Source organism: Pezoporus wallicus, unplaced genomic scaffold, assembly GCF_028554395.1.
Source record: "Pezoporus wallicus isolate ANWC-B61680 ecotype Strahan unplaced genomic scaffold, APGP_CSIRO_Pwel_v1 contig_5485, whole genome shotgun sequence".
Classification (NCBI taxonomy): Eukaryota; Metazoa; Chordata; class Aves; order Psittaciformes; family Psittacidae; genus Pezoporus; species Pezoporus wallicus.
Window position 1 is genome coordinate 6,393,178 of NW_026641550.1, and position 20,044 is coordinate 6,413,221.

Genomic DNA, 20,044 nt, shown 5'->3' on the forward strand with positions numbered 1-20,044 from the left:
CATTTATTTTCATGTGAATGTAGCCTGACAAAAGTCACATGCAAAAATATAATCTAATAAATAGTGAAAAGAAAACATATAACAACTATAGGCCCACAGAAATCTATCTTGCACCAGATTGCTGGTGGAACATCTGTAGAAATATAACAGACCAAGTTTAAAAGAAATATATAGTTTCCAGTACTGTAATCATTCCCTTATTTAAGGACCATAACTAAAAAGAGTAAAAGCAAAACAAAATTTTAGAAGAAACCTTATTTTAATGAGGTTTTCCTGCTTGCTGATTTTAATCACAATTGAAAGCAGCAATTTAAGTCCTCCTGAAGAACCCTCCACAGAAGCAGCAGTGCTGATTCATTTCTCATGAGATGGGACACTCAGGATCATGAAGAAGAATGTTAGTTTGCTGACGCACGGCAGATACACAAGGACAGGCACAAATGCACACCAGTGTTTCACATTTCAGAAAGGCAACAGGCTAAAATACATGCACATATATGCACAAGTGAATACAAGCCCTCATTCTGTTATCACACTCAATCAGGACACAGACCTGCATAGCAGCAAACTAGAAGAAGGAAGCTTTTGCAAAGAGGTATCGGCCAGCAACTCTTGAGTGCTCAGGGCAATACTTCCAGATGCAGAGGCACGAGGACTAGCTCAGCAGCAGGTTTCTTGGCATAAGCACAGCGCTGCATGGCCCGGGACATGAACACGTGGTGATGTCTGACTGCTCGGAGTTAGCGTGGATCCTGCCAAGATTACGATAAGCCTTGCTAGATCCGTGCTGGGCAGACGGTGACTCTGCACCATTCTCCGCCAGTGCTCTTAGTCCCAGGATGACAGTGACAAAACACCGCTCAGTGCTTTCAAGCCTAGAGCTGCACTAGGAAACAAGGAGCCTGGCTGCTCTCACTAGACCCAAACTTCCTGGCCCTACCAACTCATGAAAGTCTCCTACATGTGTCCTGCAGAAACTACCACCTAGGCTGTTCCCACAGTCTGTAGCAGCACAGACCTGATCTTCCCTGCCCTGCCCAGCAAGGGGAACAGGGGAAGCTGTGTTTCAAAATGTTATATACTTTTTTGTTCTCTTATGCCTCATGGAGTACTGCTGGCTTTACTACGGCCACTCTATGTATTAGCGAGTACTGATTGTGTTTGCACAATACTTCAATAAGCACAGCCAACCAACATTACTTCCTCTATTTCTGGACAGAGTAATATATTTACAGGAACAGCCTTTTGAAATGTTCCAGTAAAATTAGCTTACTCAGATTGTTTCTTTAAAAAAAAAAAAAAAACAAAACAAAAAACAGAGAGCAGAAGGATGTCACCGCTCTTTTGTGCATAAATCAGCTGTCTATTTACCAGTGATATGCTGCAATAACAAATTGCCACTATCTTTGGAGTTATTTGTTGGGTTATTTGAGATTACCCAAGTCCACAGGATTACAAAAAGTAATAATCTTCATTATTTCCTGGGAAATGACCTTCAGAAGCATGTGTTCCACCTCCTTCCCCGAAGCAGCGCCCAAAATATTCCTGGAGGAGGTTCATCTGTTTTATAAAAACCTCCAGTGACGATGCTTCCATGGCTTTCCCAAAGACAAATAACTACAGCATCAAAATACCCTTATCACTTGAAAGTTTTCTTAAGTGTTTACTTAAGCCTAGCCACCTCCGAATTAAGTGCATTTCTTCTCATCCTAAACCCTGCAGTTGTGCAGTACAATTTATTCCCTTTCTCCCTGTAGGAACCTTCCACATACTTGAAAACTTCTATCACATCTGTTACTGGCCTTCTTGCCTGTAGACTAAACAATCTCATTTCTTTCATGTTCTTTCCCAGGTCATGCTTTCCAAATCTTTGATCATTTTCACTGTCTTCTCCCTGGATGCCATCCAGCTGGCTCTTGACTATGTTGTGCCCCGAACTAGATGTTGTGCCATTTCCAATACTGAGTGGAGTGGATGGGTTATTTTGTACCTTTTCTTTACACAACCCAAAACAGTGCTTTTTTGAGGGGCAGGGATGGGTAAACCTTGTTCCTTGTACAACTGTACGACACCCACAGTCTCAGGTCTATGATCCCCTTCACATGCACTGTCCTGCACACATGGATGAGGCCTGGAGGAGCTGGGGCTCTTCCCTGCAGGTGCTCATGATGGAGCTGCAGGGCTGCCATCTCCAGGGTTGGAGTGGAAGCAAGCAGAGAAGGGAAGGATGAGCTGCCCACTCAGCAGAGCACTGGCAGCCCAGCTCCCAAGGGGACTGGAGAGCAGGACATGCTGCAGGCTAGTTTTCACTGGTGGTCTGGGAACCAGCTGTGATTTTGAACACCCTATTCAACTAAACCAGGCCAAATTGCCTCCAGCACATCCCAATTCCAGCTCACAAATCTTCTGTAGGACCACTAGTGAGTCAGCCATTCTCCATCCTATGCCATGCAACTATCCCTGTATGCTGCTTCTAAGTTTGTATCCTGGTATTTTTTAACCCAAACTACCCCTCCACTTAGCCAGGGCAGGTCTAAACTTTAAGCCTACTCTCCAAGGAGCCTGCAGCCCCTTCATGCTTCTTATCCTATGTAAATTTAATAACTGCTGTCTCTGCTCCATCAGTCATTTCAATAATGAAAACAGTGAGTATTACCAAAGCCAGGACAGCCCCATGGGGAATCTCACTCCAGTCTTGCAGTTTAACAGCAAATCATGAATAACTACTTATAGTGCCAGGTGAAATTCTGTGCACCCACATTTCAGACTGGCTGACCAGACCCCCAGCCTGCTTCAAAGAAAGCATCCACAGCCCCCTATTAAAGAGGGAGTAATTTCTATTAGAGAGGTCCAATTACATTGTCACGGGTGCTGTTGGAGAGTCTTTGCTCAACACTGCCATAAAAAAATAATGCATGCTGAAAAGAGGAATATGAGGGTTAATAACCAAGCTTTAGGCTGACAGAAGAACTTTAGCTGAACTGAGACAGCAGGAGCCCGAGTTTGCTTCCAGCAAGCAAGAGGCTTGGAAGAAGCCAAATGAAACAGTATAAAAATGACAGGAATTTTGTACCTGTCATCAACTACTGCCAACCTATGAGTTAAAGAAGATACTCCCGCAGAGGTGTGGATTTAGCTTGGTTTGGTTTGGTTGGTTGGGTTTTTTAAATAAAAATCAAAACATTTTCTTAGTTCTTCCAGATGATTTTTGAATTGCATTCCTTACTTAATAATTGCATTATTGCTCCTTAATAGCCTATCCTCCTCAGGGATCACAAACAAGCCAGACAGACAGCGAAGACATCTTCATGGCTCTCAAAACCCATATTCATGCTTTAATCAACCACAGAAAGCATCCCCAGGCCCCCACCAGCACCAGGAGAAGCAAGTGGCAGTGGCTGTTGTCTGAAATGGGGAGAAAGGGTAAGTTCCATGGAAAGTGAAAGGTGAGGCAGCTTTCCAACACTGGCTCCCTTTGCTTGCCAAAATAGCAATGCCCTGGCCATGCCTCACTCCAACTTCTGCGGAAGATGCGCTTGCTTCCCAGGAGGGTTTACTCTCGCAACGCAGATGTGCTTCACTGAGGCAATCAATTTCTGTTGCGTAATGCAACCCAGAATTAAACAGTATATGCTATTTGGTGCATTTTTCAACTGTAAACCGGAAGTTACCGTGGAGCTCCGCGATGCTGCCAAGAATGTTAACACTGTCATTTTAGCAGGAAAGAATACATTGTATCTCCCTCCTCCCACAGCTTACTCTCGAGTTGTAATTTTGGTAAATCCTTTTGTACTTGTTTGTAAAATACAAAGTAGCACATCTGTGCGACTTATTTTCATCTTTGGTGCCTGCGGGTATCACCGGCTCAGGACCTAACAGAGCCGCACCAGGGGCAGGCACAGGGTAGCTCTGAGAAGAACCTGGCCAGTGACTGCACTAAGGTGCAGAGAGTTCAATCATTCATCTCATGACCTATGAAACTGGGGTAAATAAAAATAACAAAAATCAGGAACAGAACCTGCAACCAACCATTTCCAGTCCCTTGCATGAACCAGGAGGAACAACATGGCAGATACTGAGGCGTACTTTGAATACAAATACACATACATTTAGATTCTTCTTATATTTTCCAGGAATTGCACAATGCCACTCCTCTTTAGAGGAATACAGGTCTTTTCTAAAATACAATAACCCAGTTTTCCATAGCATAAAACTCACCAAGGGAATACTGTTTGCTCATACCAGAAACATATCCCAAATTACAGTCATTTATAGCCTCATTTTCATTGACAAAAGAAATAGTATCATTCTTTTCTGACAAATATCAGTATGCTGAAAAAGTAGCAAATTAATGCTTACAAACAGGTATCAAATAAAGCAACTATCAATCATTGCAACTAAATTTCAATTAAATCATACCTCGAGTAAAAGAAGACTGAAGTAAAAACAAGCTATATAATCTGAAATCAAAATAAAAATCTGTCTATCACACTAAAGCAGAGTAACTAAATTGTAAGCACTAAAGTACCACAACTTGTTAAATGACTGGTCAGCTAACTGTTACTTGCAAAGCTCCAACTATGCTAAATGAAGCCAAATGTAGAGATTTAGCAAAGTACTTAGGCATGTGCTAAAGTGGAGCCGAATTTTAAAAAACATTTTTTATGTGACAGAGACCTTAAAACTCTGGAACTGTTCATGTACACCTCTACAACAGTTTCTTTTCAAGAGACAGAAAATATTCAGAAAGTGATCTGCACTGTCCACATTTTAATACTACAAATCAAATCAGCATTCAGCCTAAGCTGAATATGTATTTCTGGAGACACATCAGAAAGAACCCTGAGGATTAGTCCTGACACAAAAGGATGAGGGAGTTGCTTGCTGTCATCCTGCCAATTCTGCAGAACAGAAGAGTTAGCAAATGAGGCATGAAAAGATGTGTGCAAAGAAATTCGTACCTGTGAAAAATGCAGCAATACCAGGTGTGCAAGAAAAGTACAGTAAGTAGGATCAGGCCCAATCACAAGAACTGCTGACCAGCTGAAAGTCCTTTTGGCCTCAGCTGGAAATACTTAGCACCCTTAAGGCTAGTTAAACTTATAAGCCGTCCTCATTTAATGCTACAAATTACATTTGAATATTCAGCACTTAACTTCCTAAGGCCCTGACATTCAATCTGAATCAACAGTAAGGCACCAGCACTAGCTGAAACTGTAGGTTCATCAAGAAAATCTTCCTGTATGCCTTCATTTCTGTCTTTTACTGTAAAGTATAGAGTTCTCTCTTTTTTAATTCCTTAGCATGATAGCAGTATCGAGTATACCTAGCTTACTGCTTACAAAGCTCATGTTCTGAGCTTTGAAAATCTCAGCTAATGCAGCTGGTGGCTTTCAGAGTTCAATGGCAAAGGGAGAGTGTTATTCAAGTGTGTAGGTTCATGCACACACATGTGCAGAGAAAGTGAAGAAGTCAGAGGCACACTGTAATCCTCCAAACCAGAATACAGCAACCAAACACATTCACTGCAGATGGGCAGTCATTTTACAGAACTACAGAGTTGACTCAACGTTACCATGTCTAGCAAGGTGGGCTGACAGGTTTCATACAGCAAAGGCTAACTCTAGGGGAGAGGAAAAGTTGAAATGGAGTTCCATACCTGCCTGGAGATACCTTAAAAGTCACTGTAATTAATCTGATACATAATAATCAACAAAAAATAGGGAAAATAAATTAACTGAGGAACAAAAGGCTTAACTTACTGAGTAAAACACCACTTTAAGAGGTTTCCCCACTTTCCCCACTGTAAAGCACTTCTGAAAAATTCAGCCACTGAGCTACTGCTTTTCTTGACCTTTTCACTGAAAGAGAGCAGAGTAAAAACAGGAAAGAGCTAAAATGATATGCAATAAAGATGCTTCATGTTAGGAAAGTCTTTTGAGTCACTGTGGCAAATTCATTCTGTGTCAGATTTGCCAATACAATAGAATCACAGAATCATAGAACAGTTAGGGTTGGAAAGGACCTTAAGATCATCTAGTTCCAATGCTTGCTAAAGACCATCTATGGACAGCACCAGCACTCAAAGCATGTGTACTGTCTCTCAGCTGTTGCAGCAACACCATACGATGCAGCTATTTAGCATTTCCATCTGTTGCTAGTTTTCCACACCCAAAAGCTCACTTCGTATCTTATGACTAATTCGTAATGCCCTGAGCCCCAAAGAGATTTGCTCTTCTGATTGCCCTTTTCTTAACAATAATGCAAATAAACATGGAAATAAATCTATTGTCTGAGGAATCCTTCCACTAATTTTGTTCTTTGATGGTTTGATTGTTTTAGTATAGCTAGGAATCAAGAGTAAAGTGGATCATAGCTTAATATAGAGTGTGGCTAATCTTCCTTTTGCCTAATGCTGGTACACTATGGCCCAAATACCAGAGATTTATTTGATGCGTACATGCTTTCAAGCATTAGTAAACAAGTTACAGCCCATTATGAAAGAAGAGTAAATCCAAACAGTTGTGAAGCTCTTTATGTACTAGATTGGCATCAACAGCGCAAGATACTTACACCTGCATGTGTACTAGCTTTATAATTTTGGAGACCATTTCACCAAGACACACCTTTTTTAAAAATATAACTAAAAGTAAGGCTGAGATCACTTCCCATGTCCTGATGCATTGCTGCTTGAAGCGTGATGGAACTGGCAGAGAGAGGGGCACAGTATTCCTTTTCTCTCTTTTTTTTTTTATTAATCGATTTTATTCCTTATAACATAGTCAGAAAGAGGAAGAACAAATACTAGAGCCTCATAAATGTATACATATTAATTCTTGTCAAAAAAAAGCTTCTCTCACTTCTCATTTCTTATTCTTCCATAACTTTAAAGAATATGCTACAGAATATGCAGAATTACTCTACCAAATACAGGAGTGTTTTATTTACTAGACCTATCGAATTACTATCCTACATTCTGTAACTAAAATGTTTTTGTTGTTTATGTACAAATTAAAACAAATTGGTCCTTTAGAAGCTGGTCACAAAAGCAAAATACTCAAGAGTATTTTGAGTAATGAAGTTTTAATTCAGTACCTTGGAGTGCACAAATGTTACCTACATGTGGCAGTGCTCCCTGGATAAGAGACCTAGTGTGAGTCTACAGTATTTTAACACACACAGGCAAAACCCACCCAAGCTGCACTGTCAGGCATCAATAAGCCATTCTCACAGTATGGTGCATTTTTTCTACCTAGCAGAAGAAAATGATCCCATGCTCACACACAAGCTTTAGAGCACAGTACCTAACTCCCTGCCCTCTCACATACATACGTGATTTTCAGCAAGTCTCCAAGTGTTAATACTACATGCACATACTCCACACATAGACTACAATTGGACACCACCAGTCACTTGCCATCTCTGGCCTAGATTTTATCCTGTTCTCTGCTGAACACTAACTTGAGATGACTCAGGAACAGTTGTCTGTTTTTTCACCCACAATAAATGTAGAAGCCATGACAGAGGTAGAAAGAAACTGGGGGCTGGAGGGGGAAAGACCTTTCAAACAGCAATTAAAAAATCTCATCTACATAGGTGTAGAAAACTTATGCTCCTGGAATGAGCCGTTCAGATGAAGCCTCAAATACTGGATGTAAAAGTATATGCCTGTGAAGGAGGTTCTGTGAGAACAAACACATCACTGACTAAGTGATGCCAGGATACCACAAAAAAAAAAAAAACACAGAAGAGAGGATGCCAGTGTCTCAGATAAGCAGCTATGGCCATGTTTACTTAAACTGTTCTGCTGAGTTGTTCCCATTTCAGGCAGAAAACTCTGATTTAAGGAAGAGACTTGCAGCTCTGTCTGCATAGTCTTTTTTTCCTTCAAAGCATGAAAGAACTTCCCTTTTCAAAACCAAATTAACGAAGTTTATGTCCAAACCCTCTCTGTCCCAAAAATCTCAAATCTGAACTCTATTAAAAGCTGTGTTTAGTGCAGCCAAATGCTCCAAGAATATATTTAATAGCCTATAAAATTTCTAATGCCCTACTGCCTGAAACCTATGATCTCGAAAGCCAGCCAAGCACACTCACCCAAGGGTAATGACTGCTATGGGGAAGACTGTTATCTCCCTTGGCTATGGCCCTCTGCCATCATTGGCATGACTAGACCAGGGACTCTCCAGCTGCAGAGAGCAGGCACACAGACCACCTCTCTGGCAGCAGGATGCCTGAAGGAAGGAAGACAAATTAGAAATGAAAGCTGTGCCAAGCATGTAAACATCAAGCTACTCTTTCAAACTTGTCCTGCAGTTTTATGGGTGTGTTTTGTTATTTGATTTTATTGGACCTTCTTTCTAGCCTGCTGCTTCCCTCATATCACTTAGGCTTCCTCCCATCCATTCCTACCTCACATCCTTCACACTGGAAGATTTCTCAGATCACTTCCCCAGTTCAACTACTAACAAACTCAAAGGAAAAAGTCTGTTGACACAAGTGGGGACCAGAGCAGGCATCTGCCCTGAGCTCAGGTATGAGCATCCAGAACACACAGCAGTACTTCTCCCAAGTCAGCCTAAAAGATGCTTGGGAAAAGCATTTTGATGCAGATTTCACACTTGCTGGTCATGACACTGGAAAACAGAGAGCATGCTGTCGCCTGACAGAGAGAACCACATGTTCTTCTATTTAACGTGTACATGTAGGAAAGTAAAAAAACCTTTTCTAGTAAGTTATGCAAAGTAGAAACGGCCTCCTGGTACTATTAGAACCGAATGGAAACTAAAATAATGCTAATTATACAGTTCACTTGAACTCCAGCAAGACTCCACGATTCCTAGCTATCCTAGCATGAAGGACACTGCCTGAGCAAACACCCTGCTGGGCACATCCCTGTCACCATGCATGGGCAAGGCCCACCAAAGCACCAGGAGAACACGGACTGAAATTGGGCAAGACCTGCTGCTCCTCTTCTGTCACCCTGCACAACAGCACCAATGCACATGAGACAGAAGCAAGGCCATCCCCATCCAAGCAAGAATTTACTCCTATATGCGGCACAAATCTGTGCTCCATCTCAAGACTTTCCTAAGCATCAAACCTCCTGCTGAAGAGCATTTTCCACTCTCTTGCCAGCCTGACTGCTCAAGATTAAGCAAAGTTGCAGATGACTCCACAGCTTGTTCCACATTATCATGCCAGTGGGTTGATGTGAATTTGCAACAAAGCAAGTGAGGCAGCACACTCTGGTATGAGCCAGGCTGAACTTCCAGGACTGCTTTCTCTTGTTTTGGGCCAATCTACCAGGGGTGCTGTGAAATGCCTCAAAAATTGTCAGAAATAACATCAAAAAAAAGGGAGAAAAAAGGATTATTTGCATATAGCTGCATAATGAAACAAGGGAGTTTCACTTCCATGCTTCAGTATCTAAAAAATGACCATAGGAGTATTATCATATACCACAAGGTCTCACGAATGGATGGACAGCTGTGTTCCCACAAACACTGACAGTAACAGCTTACTCCCTTTTGTAGTGAAAACAAGTAGAATATATTTACCCCCTAGGATGATTTTTCCTGCAAACTCTCAAGTTCTCTGAAAACAGCCATAACCACAACACTGCTCACAGAATGTTTGGGATCTTTAAAGAAGATGTCGTGTGTTAAACACTAATTTAAAAGGAATTCACTAAGCTACCCTGCAGTGTTTTCAAAGTCATCCCACTTCAACACTGTATTAGATCAATAAAGAATTTTGGATCTCAAAAAACTGCACATATATTCAAAGAGAAAGACAAAGGTGGACAGGAAAGAAGCAAGAGAATGACGTGAAAATGAAAAAAATACAATTAATAATCCACAAAACCATCAGCGCACCAAAATGATAATTTTATGATCTCACTTCACCCCTGGAAAGGCAGAGTAGGCTTTCAATCTTTTCCCATTTGCAAGCTCCCTAAGGTTTTCCTGGTAAAAGCAAAGCCCTCCACAGAGCAGTGGGGTGCCAGCTGACAGCAAGCTAGCTTTCCTGAGTCACGGCTCTTCAGAGGCAGGCTCTCAGTCAACCGGCTCACAGACCACAGCCTCTGGTCACTACTGCCACCACAGAGTACAAACTAAAAACCACCCTTACACTGCAAACCAATTAACCAGTGTTAACCAGCCACACTTGGCAGTATGCAACCTCCAGGGAAGACTGCAAGTTGCATTTTTCCTGCAGTTAGGCATGCATGGTGCAACACTGTTGTATCCATTATACAATGTTGTATCCAGCTACCCCAAAGCAGCAATACTCCTGAAGGACAGGAAAATTGGGGTTATAGACATTATGCAGCATTTGGAGTGTATTTTAAAAACCTCCAGGCTTAGCAATTAAATTGCCTTAATATTTTCTGGGTACTCTGAAACCACGCAGGTGTGCAAGTTCGCAAGGAGCCCCCATATGCCTCATCCCTCTAACCTATGCGCCAGCTGCACCATCAGCATCAGGCACCTGCTCTCAGGAGAAGCCTGACCCTGCAGCAGCATGGAAAAGCAGGAAAACTGTGGAGCAGCTGCTGCTCCGGGAGCACTGACACATCATGGTCTGGCAAGCAGGGAGCACCTTGCCGCACATCCGCATGCCACTGCTCCAGGGAACACTGCGGGGCTGGCATTCAGGAAGGCATGCAGGACAGGGGAAGTAGCCAGCCTTGAGCATGCACCCATGGGTGTTCAGGGAGACATGGGTGCTGGGGTTCAAGCCAGGAGCTAGCCCAGGGCCCTCCCTGACCTCAGAGGCTTCAGGAAAGGCTCATGAGGCTATGCCACCAGCATCTCTCTCCCATGCAGTTTGCTGTAGGGTGGAGAGCGGGCAGGAGACAACCCTGGTAAAGCCAAATGCCTAGAATGCAACGGACTTAGTTAAGGGCTCGTGGGATACCTACAGGGCTAAGGCATAGATATAATGAATCCATTTCTATTTACTTCTCTTCATCACACAAAAATCCAGTGACTACAAATCAGCCTTCCTGAAACACCACAGCAAAAGGCAGGCAGGGGCAGACAGGAAAAATTAAAACGTTTGCCCCAACAGCACACAGCCAGGCAAAGCCCCAGCTTTCACAGTTTCAGGTTAAGGCCCCTAGCACTCCCATAACTCACCCGCCATCTCTGAAATGTTCCCCCCACCCTGGGAAGGAGAGATGTCAGTCTACTCTCCCAGCATTTGAATCCCTACTCCCAAGGGCTCACATGTAATTAGGCACCCTGTGACTGGAGGCATAAGCAACTTATTTTGCCTTGGCCACGTGATGCCAGCTGAAGCATCTCTGGATTGAACTTACATGAGGCTCTCTGGTCTTGTATGCACCTCTTCCAAGCTGCCTCTTGATTTTTCTAAAAGGCAGGGCAATAAACTGCACTCGGGGAAGCAGAGCATTCAGTTACAGGCTTTGGTACTCCACACATATTAATGAACAGCACAGCAATAATGCTAAAAAATACCCCCAACTTTCTGGGTCACAGTCCTGACTGTAAGGTTTAAAATCACTATCTCAGAAACCAGCTCCCCACCTGCTTAGTGATTCAGCTTTGAAAGCAAATATATGTAATTATTTAGTGGAGGGAAGTTGTGGACAGCTACACCTCGGGGTATTTCCAGAAATGACAAGTATTTTAAAATGCAAATTCACAAATTCTGCAAATTCTGCAGCATACATCATTTGAATACCTAGTGTACATCCTGGCCACACACCACATTGCTAGCAAATACCACAGCACAAACAGTTTTTCCAAGACTACATATATCCCCAGTGACACATTAGACTGTAGTTTTAAACAATAATACAAAGATAAAAGCATGTTCTATATGGCATGCTTCAGAGCAGTTACCATATGCTCTGTAAATAAACTACGACTAATAGGGCCCTGATGTACAATAACATGTTGGCCACTCACAGCTTCATGGAAGATTATTCCATTCACCATGAAAATTATTTGAGGATTAGGCATATGTCACAATTTTTCATTCATATTTTTAACTTGATCAGCTCTAAGATACTACTGTTGCAGATGAGTGGGATTTTATTATTCTTTAAAGGTCTGATCCTAATTCCACCATTAATTTGCACTAACATCAAGGGAGCAGGTTCAGGAACTATATCAGATTAATTTTATCTTAACAATTTACTTTTGTGTGCCCAAGAGCAGCTATACAGTTATAGAGCATTAAAAAAAAAGGAAAGAAAAAAAGATTCATTTAACCTATTATCCTACCACTGATAGTAGATGTAGCTGATACTTTGGGAAACAGTTGAAAAAAAGATAGAGAAAGTATAGTATGTAAAAAAAGTAATCTGTTTCAGTATGATTACTCCCAGTTTGGGCTATATTTTGCAGCAGTTCAAAATCAAGATGCTTTTCTAAATCTTGCCATTAGGAGCAGACAGTAAAATAGATCTATAAAACCTAACAGCAACTCATCTCGTAACAGGCCAAAGCATCCCGAGGACTTTATTTCCTTGGGTTTTATTTAGAAGACAGGTCTGGATAGTCATGTGGATAGCTGGTCACAAAATAAAATGTCATTTAGTAGTTACAACCTAACCTAAGGTGGGGGAGATTCACCTTCCATTCTTTGTAGCCCTACAGGCTCCCCAGATCATCAGCATTTGTGCCTGGGCAAAATGACTTCAATACAGTAACAAACTGGAGTGCTTCCAGGACATTTTCCATCCACTCTGTACATGCTGTGAATCACCTTACAAACAGCATAGCCTTGAGGAGCAAGATCTCCATGTGTCACTACATTGCCCAGGTCTCCTTAGTGAAAATTCAACAATTTGAGCAAGCTAAAACGTCACTGTCATCAATGGGTTCATGGATGCACATACTGGGTTTGTGTATGCACAGCGGCAGGAGGAAAGGTTTTGCATTCCTTACTAGAAGCGCTGTTATTTCACCCTTTGGAAAGGAATGCTGGTGACTGCCAGGGATTCGGGATTCTCCAACATTCCCCTGCGAAAGATACCTCAGAGGGGTTGTTTCTGCGTAGGTTACCGCTGCTGAGACACAAAGGCATTTCAACAGTTCTAGCGACCTGCGCAATTTCTCCTCCTACCTACAGTGGGTAACACACAGCTAAAGGAAGCTGCCTACGCTTGGCAAAGCAGAATGGTGCCACTTTGACACAAATATGTTGCAGCACCTACAACTATGAGTACATAAATATTTCAGAAGGTAAACTCACTTGGTTTTGTTTGGTTGGTTTTTGAATAAATAGCTATCTTTAATTTGTCTGGTAACCAGTTTGTGCAGAGAGGAGTATTATACAGTGCAAAAGTACACTAAAACTGCATTTGCATTCTAAAGACAGAAGTTACCATTAATCACATCTGAAAATAAGAGAGCCAGAAAGTACAAGATACATTTTTGAAGGGAAAAAGAAGTCATAACTACCAAAACACTTTCAGAATGGAGGCTGACAAACTTTTCCTTCCTGTCCCCCAAAGAAAGAAAACTTCTTTAACTAGCTTGCACACAGCTAAACAGCTAGAATCAAACTGGCACAACCCATGCTGGCAGTATAATGCCAAAAATGTGCTCTGCGCACTCCGTGATAAGGAATTTTGGAAAGCAATACACCTATCAGCACTATCAGCAGCTAAGTGACTTACCAAATCATCTACATAACAACATAATTGCCAGAAGCTATCAAGAGATTTATCAACAGTAGGGTACCATCCACAACAACCCTGCATTACACAGAGTGACAGAACATAAATATTCCTGTTCTTCAAATAGGCTTGGCTTGTATCTCCAGTGATTCTCACTGGTCTCTATTTTGCATGATTTTGGGGGGAAATTTGTTACACTGCGAATGCAAAGAAGCAATGGTCCTTGGGCTCCATCACATAGGTAGACTGCAACTTACTATTTGCATGTGAAGTGCTGTATTCTCCTGATCTCACCACGCATTTTTATAAGAACCAGTCAAGCCATAATGAACTTACATTAAGGGATTGTGCACAGACTCATCTGCACAAAGATGTGGGGAGAGCACGCCTGCCTGTTAAAATAAATTGCCATCTCTACTTCATGCTTAGAAAAGAAATTAAATTAGAATTAAACTTGGCTAGGGATGTTAAGGATAACAGGGAGGGATTCTATAGGTACACTGCAAATAAAAGACAGACTAGGGACAATGTGGGCCCTCTCTGGAAGCTATCAGGAGAGCTGGCTACACAGGATTTGGAGAAGGCTGAGGTTCTGAATGACTTCTTTGCCACAGTCTTCACTGGCAAAGGCTGTGACCACACCACCCAAGTCTTGGAAGGCAGACGCAGGGACTGTGAGAATGAAGACCTTGGGCCCACTGTAGGAGAGGATCTGGTTCAAGACCATCCGAAGAACCTGAACGTACACAAGTCCATGGGACCTGATGAAATCCATCTGCGAGTCCTGAAGGAGCTGGCGAATGAAGTTGCTAACCCACTGTCCATCATATTTGAGAAATCATGGCAGTCAGGTGAAGTTCCTGATGACTGGGAAAAGGGAAATATAACCCCCATTTTCAAGAAGGGGAAAATGGATGACCTGGGGAATTACAGACCAGTCAGTCTCACCTCTGTGCCTGGCAAAATCTGGGAGCAGATTCTCCTGGAAGGCATGCTAAGGCACATGAAAATCAACAAGGTGCTTGGTGACAGCCAGCATGGCTTCACTAAGGGAAAATCCTGCCTGACCAATTTGGTGGCCTTCTATGATGGGGCTACAGAACTGACGGACAAGGGTAGAGCAGTTGATGTCATCTACCTGGACTTGTGTAAAGCGTTCGACACTGTCCCACACGACATCCTTGTCTCTAAATTGGAGAGACATCAATTTGATGGATGGACCACTCGGTGGATAAAGAACTGGCTGGATGGCCGCACACAAAGAGTTGTGGTCAATGGCTCAATGTCCAGCTGGAGACCAGTAACGAGTGGTGTCCCTCAGGGATCGGTGTTGGGATCAGTCTTGTTCAACATCTTTGTCAATGAGATGGACAGTGGGATTGAGTGCGCCCTCAGCAAGTTTGCCGATGACACCAAGCTGTGTGGTTTGGTTGATACACTGGAGGGAAGGAATGCCACCCAGAGGGACCTTGACACACTTGTGAGATGATGCCAACCTCGTGAGGTTTAACCATGCCAAGTGCAAGGGCCTACACCTGGGTTGGAGCAATCCCAGGCACAGCTACAGGTTGGGCAGAGAAGAGATTCAGAGCAGCCCTGTGGAGAAGGACTTGGGGCAGTTGGTTGATGAGAAAATGAACATAAACTGGCTTCAGTGTGTGCTCGCAGCCCAAAAACCCAACCGTATCCTGGGCTGCATCAAAAGGAGCGTGACCAGCAGGTTGAAGGAGGTGATCCTGCCCCTCTACTCTGCTCTTGTGAGACCTCACTTGGGAGTATTGTGTACAGTTCTGGTGACCTCAACATAAAAGGGACATGGAACTGTTGGAACAAGTCCAGAGGAGGCCACGAGGATGATCAGGGGACTGGAGCACCTCCCATGTGAAGACAGGCTGAGAAAGTTGGGGCTGTTCAGCCTGGAGAAGAGAAGGCTGCGTGGAGACCTCATAGCAGCCTTCCAGTATCTGAAGGGGGCCTATAGGGATGCTGGGGAGGGACTCTTCATTAGGAACTGTAGATAAGACAAGGGGTAATGGGTTAAAACTTAAACAGGGGAAGTTTAGACTGGATATAAGAAAGAAGTTCTTTACTGTAAGGGTGGTGAGGCACTGGAATGGGTTGCCCAAGGAAGTTGTGAATGCTCCATCCCTGGTGGTGTTCAAGGCCAGGTTGGACAGAGCCTTGGGTGACATGGTTTAGTGCGAGGTGTCCCTGCCCATGGCAGGGGCATAGGAAGTAGAGGATCTTAAGGTCCTTTCCAACCCTAACTATTCTATGCTTCTATGATTCTATGAAATGCCTCTTTAATAAAGCAACCTGTAGCCAAATCTTGATGTTACAGAACTTACAATACATGTAAAGCAAGTCTGAGTACAGATAGTAAAGACAATACATCCCCGAGTGCCCTTTCTTGAGCCCACATATATTCATGTATTTTTACAAGTCAATCTAAACCACTTTGTAGCCCTGTCCTATTAACCTTTTTGAGACCAACTTCATCAAATAGCAAATGGCAGAAGGAGGGAAGACAGAAATAACAGGAAAACATCTCTTTGCTTCCAGCTTTACCTGAATAGAGATATTCCCAAAACTGGATATAAAATGTCCAGTCCTGACATGTAATTTTGCCCCGGTTTTCATAAGGATTTTTTTTCAATCTATCTGAAGGGCTTTAAAACTTTTTTGTCTTTATCTGATCAAAATGCTGTCCTTCCTTCTGCAGTCCTGGCATCCTTTGTGGTGAGACTGTTTCAGTATCAATATTAATATTCAAATGTCAAGCTTGTGACACTACATTTCCTACGCTATTTAAAGCATTCAGAACAATTATTATCTGTGAAATATTAAACAGAAAATTTTTGCTACCTTCTTGCAATTTCAGCAGCCCTAGCTGTGACATAACAGCATTTACACCAGTCACATGCAATTTTACAGAGAGATGTATTGTTCAGCTTTTCTAGCAGTATTCATACCTTCCCCCAAATTGGCTTTTGTTGTTTTCAGCAAACCTACAAATCTCTTCTTTTTCTGGAGACCTGAATATCAACTGAATTTATAGTATTTAGTATTTCAGACTTTTATTCCACATGCATTCCCTAACTGATAGCAACTTTAACATACAGTGTAGCACTGAGCTTTTCTTTTTTTCTTCTTTTTTTTTTTTAATATTTATGGAATAGTATTTTTTCCCTTTTTTAACTTTACTGCTCTTAAAAAGAAGAATCTTTCATTTTTGCCTTTTTTTTTCCTGTTTCAGTACTTAGTTGAGTCTCTTTCTTTTGTAATTCTCTAGACTGTGGTTACATATCCTTGGCTATAAGGGGTATTTTTTTTATAACATGTAGGTGTCTTTACAAGCAACATACATTAGACCTGCACAGCTGAGAATGCATCGAATTGCCACTCCTTCCTACCAAACTGAGACAGTTTTGAAGAAGCTTTCATATAATAGTAGAAACTTGAAATAATTAATGCCTACTGCTGGATACAGAGAGGTGCCTATTAATTAGATAGATATGTTTTTCTCCTTCTCAAAGAACAGTTTTGTGAGGAACGCAGAAAAACCACATCAAGCCTTCCATTAACAGACAACACTACAAGTTACATATCAAAATGAAATATCCCAAATAACTCAAGGAAAGCTTTCTTTTCGGTGTACGGCTGTATCATGCCGTGAAGTACTTCAGTATCACTGTACAGGTCAGTTATTTCCACTGTTCTCCCTCCCAAAACTGGAGGCTGATTTCAGAATGTGCACGCTTCTTTCAGTCTTAATTAACTTCACTCCTTGAGCCACAGGGGTCTGATCCTAACCCTCTGAAAGTAAACAGGATGAATGCCAGTGGGAACAGGGCCTAAAGCAACATGTCTACAGTAGTCAACAGCTATGAGTTATATAAATACTTGCTAGTACCTCTATACTGACCGGTCATCAACTTTTCCATTATAAGCCTTGTACTTGGGGATGTCTGAATGCTGGATGCTATCCATACTTCTCTCTAGCCAGCTGAAGGGAATTCTTTTTGAGTGATACAAGGCACCCCCTCTCCTCTGGAGCCCTGCAGACAATTAATGGAACCCTCATTTTTCACACAAATCAACAGGAGCCTACCATTTTAGGCTGAAATCCAGTTTACCTGCTTTGCTACAACGTGCTTTTGCAGGGTCACATAAAAGGAAGACTTGGTTTTGTTTCAAGAAATCAAGGGCTACCAGCTTTTTCATGTAGTATGTCATGATGTGAAATAATTAGAGCTAGAAATGCAACAGTGAGGTTTAAGCAACAGCTTATGAATAATGTGCCCTGCAACTCTTCATCATTCTGTTTACACTGCACTGAGAGTTATAAATGAAGTAATAAACAGCAAAATCCAAGCTGCCAAAATAAGAAGCCTGTCACAGATGCTTTTTAAAAAATAGCAGGGGTAACACTAACATCACAACCAGTATTCTTCCCACTGCAGTCACTGAAACCATCCTTGAATTTGATCTGTTGCACCCAGGACAGCTGTGATTTTCTACAGCGCCACAGCACTACTATGGCTGAACTCATTATTTTGAAGTGTTTGAAGTACCTTGAGCATGACAGAAGATACAGAAAAACAAATTCCATTGGACAATATGCAAGTCATACTAATGTTAATTAATTCACATTCACAACGTAAGCTGAAGATGTTCCAAAAAAACCCGATATGGTATATTCTGAGGATAAGTACTAGAAGCAAAACATAAAACTTGGCTTAGTTTAACCAAGCTACCAACGCAACTTTATACATCTTTCTAAAATGAGCCCAAGTCTTCCTTCTCCTTCCTGCTCCTGAAGGCATGCTAATATAAGGCAACCCAACTACACTGATCAAGTATCAGTTCTAGAAGTAATTCTTCTTTCTGCAGAAATCAGCTGTTAAGGGGGCCAAAATTATATTTTTAGGAGCAACATGAATAAAATGTGAGTGGAACTGCTTCACGCATTAGTTCAGTGTGTAGCTGAAGGAACAGGCATACATATTGCTCTGACCTCTCACAGTAAAATATGATTGTTCCTTCCCTTGCAGGACTCCTCCAGATCTACTCATTAATCTTCAGGTCTCCCCAGGCATCTGGAAGCTGAACCAAACAATGGACAGGTATTTGCAAAATGGACCTACCACTTTCCAACCTCTTGCCCACATAAAATACAACCCGGCTTAGTAGAATTTGCTCTGAAGCCCCAGAGCACATTACTCTGCAGAATCTGGGCCAGAAACATGACAAACACCAGTAACCACCACTAGCTAGGTGAGGTGAACCCTACGTGGAGGCTATCATCTCACAGGAGGCTCTTTCTCCAAAGCCAAGGCTTCTCTGAGGTGTTATCTGAGGTATGAAGAAGCAGAATTTATATACTTATGTTGTCAGGTGCACAGCTTTGGTCTCAGTAATAACCACAATTTCTTCTGAAGTCCTGAACTGAAGTTAAGAGATGACCCCAGTCAGCATTCACACGTCACAGCTTTTCTCAAAACACAAGATGACAGAAAAATAACAAAACCAAAAAGCCCAGCTACAGAGTAAACGCCAGTTATACATGCCACAAAAGCTCTTATTTTTCATGCCCATCCAAGAACACAAATTGTCCAAAGACTGAATACTGGCTCTCCACAAAGGACCTCTAAGCCCATCAGTGTCTCAGCTCCCTGCCAGCCTGCCGGCTCCAAACAACCAGGCACTTGCACTTAAGAAAACTGCTCTCAGCCAGCTACAGCAATGCACTTTGCATCCAGACAGCAGTTTCTTTTCATCACATACCTACTTGTACATGTCTCTGTAAAACACACACTCAAAAACTTCACTAGCATGAAGTGAAATCAGTGGCTACAACTGGAAAGCATCCTCTTGCTAGCCAGAGAGGAAGAGCACGCAGCGTGATGTTGAATGACTGCCAGCAAGGAGGAGTTCCAGCTTCAGGCCTTAAAACCACTTGGAAAGCTGTTGCTGGGCTGATTACGTCCCTTCTGAAAGGGTAAGGCTTTAGAGCAGTGTGTGTTGCAGATTAGACATCGGGCACCCGCACGCACCAGCAGAAACTGCAGATCTGAACTGCCACACGTACTTTGCGAATAACCCTGGTGCATACTCACAGCGTAACATGCTCTGAACTCCACTGTTATAAAAATAATAGCTGTTATCAGGGAAACCGTAGTCCATGGGCAGTGACCACAATACGTGCTGAACTCCCCCTGCAACGAACCAGTCCATAAGAAATTCTAAACACCAAGTGAAGGATGTGGTAAAACTCCTATAAAAAAATAAAAAATAAAAAGAAGGGCAGTGTCTCCTTGAAAAAAGGGACAAATTGGCATTTGCAGTGTGTACAAGTTGCTTTCATACACTTTCCTGATTCCTTTC

At 42.3% G+C, this 20,044-nt stretch overlaps 1 protein-coding gene across 26 annotated transcripts in view; it reads right to left on the reverse strand.

The window, feature by feature from the left end:
* Nucleotides 1–20,044, reverse strand: part of ATXN1 (ataxin 1) — a 223,584-nt gene that overhangs the window by 185,213 nt on the left and 18,327 nt on the right. For 20 of the 26 annotated variants that reach the window (XR_008974250.1, XR_008974248.1, XR_008974254.1 and 17 more), the window contains one exon: nt 5,763–5,861. The exons of 4 other annotated variants lie outside the window; for them this stretch is intronic. The gene's annotated coding sequence lies outside the window, so the exon portion shown is untranslated. Of the gene's footprint in view, nt 1–5,762; nt 5,862–12,789; nt 13,043–20,044 lie in introns of all 26 variants that reach the window. 2 more of the 26 variants (XM_057424416.1, XM_057424418.1) reach the window with 2 other exon arrangements.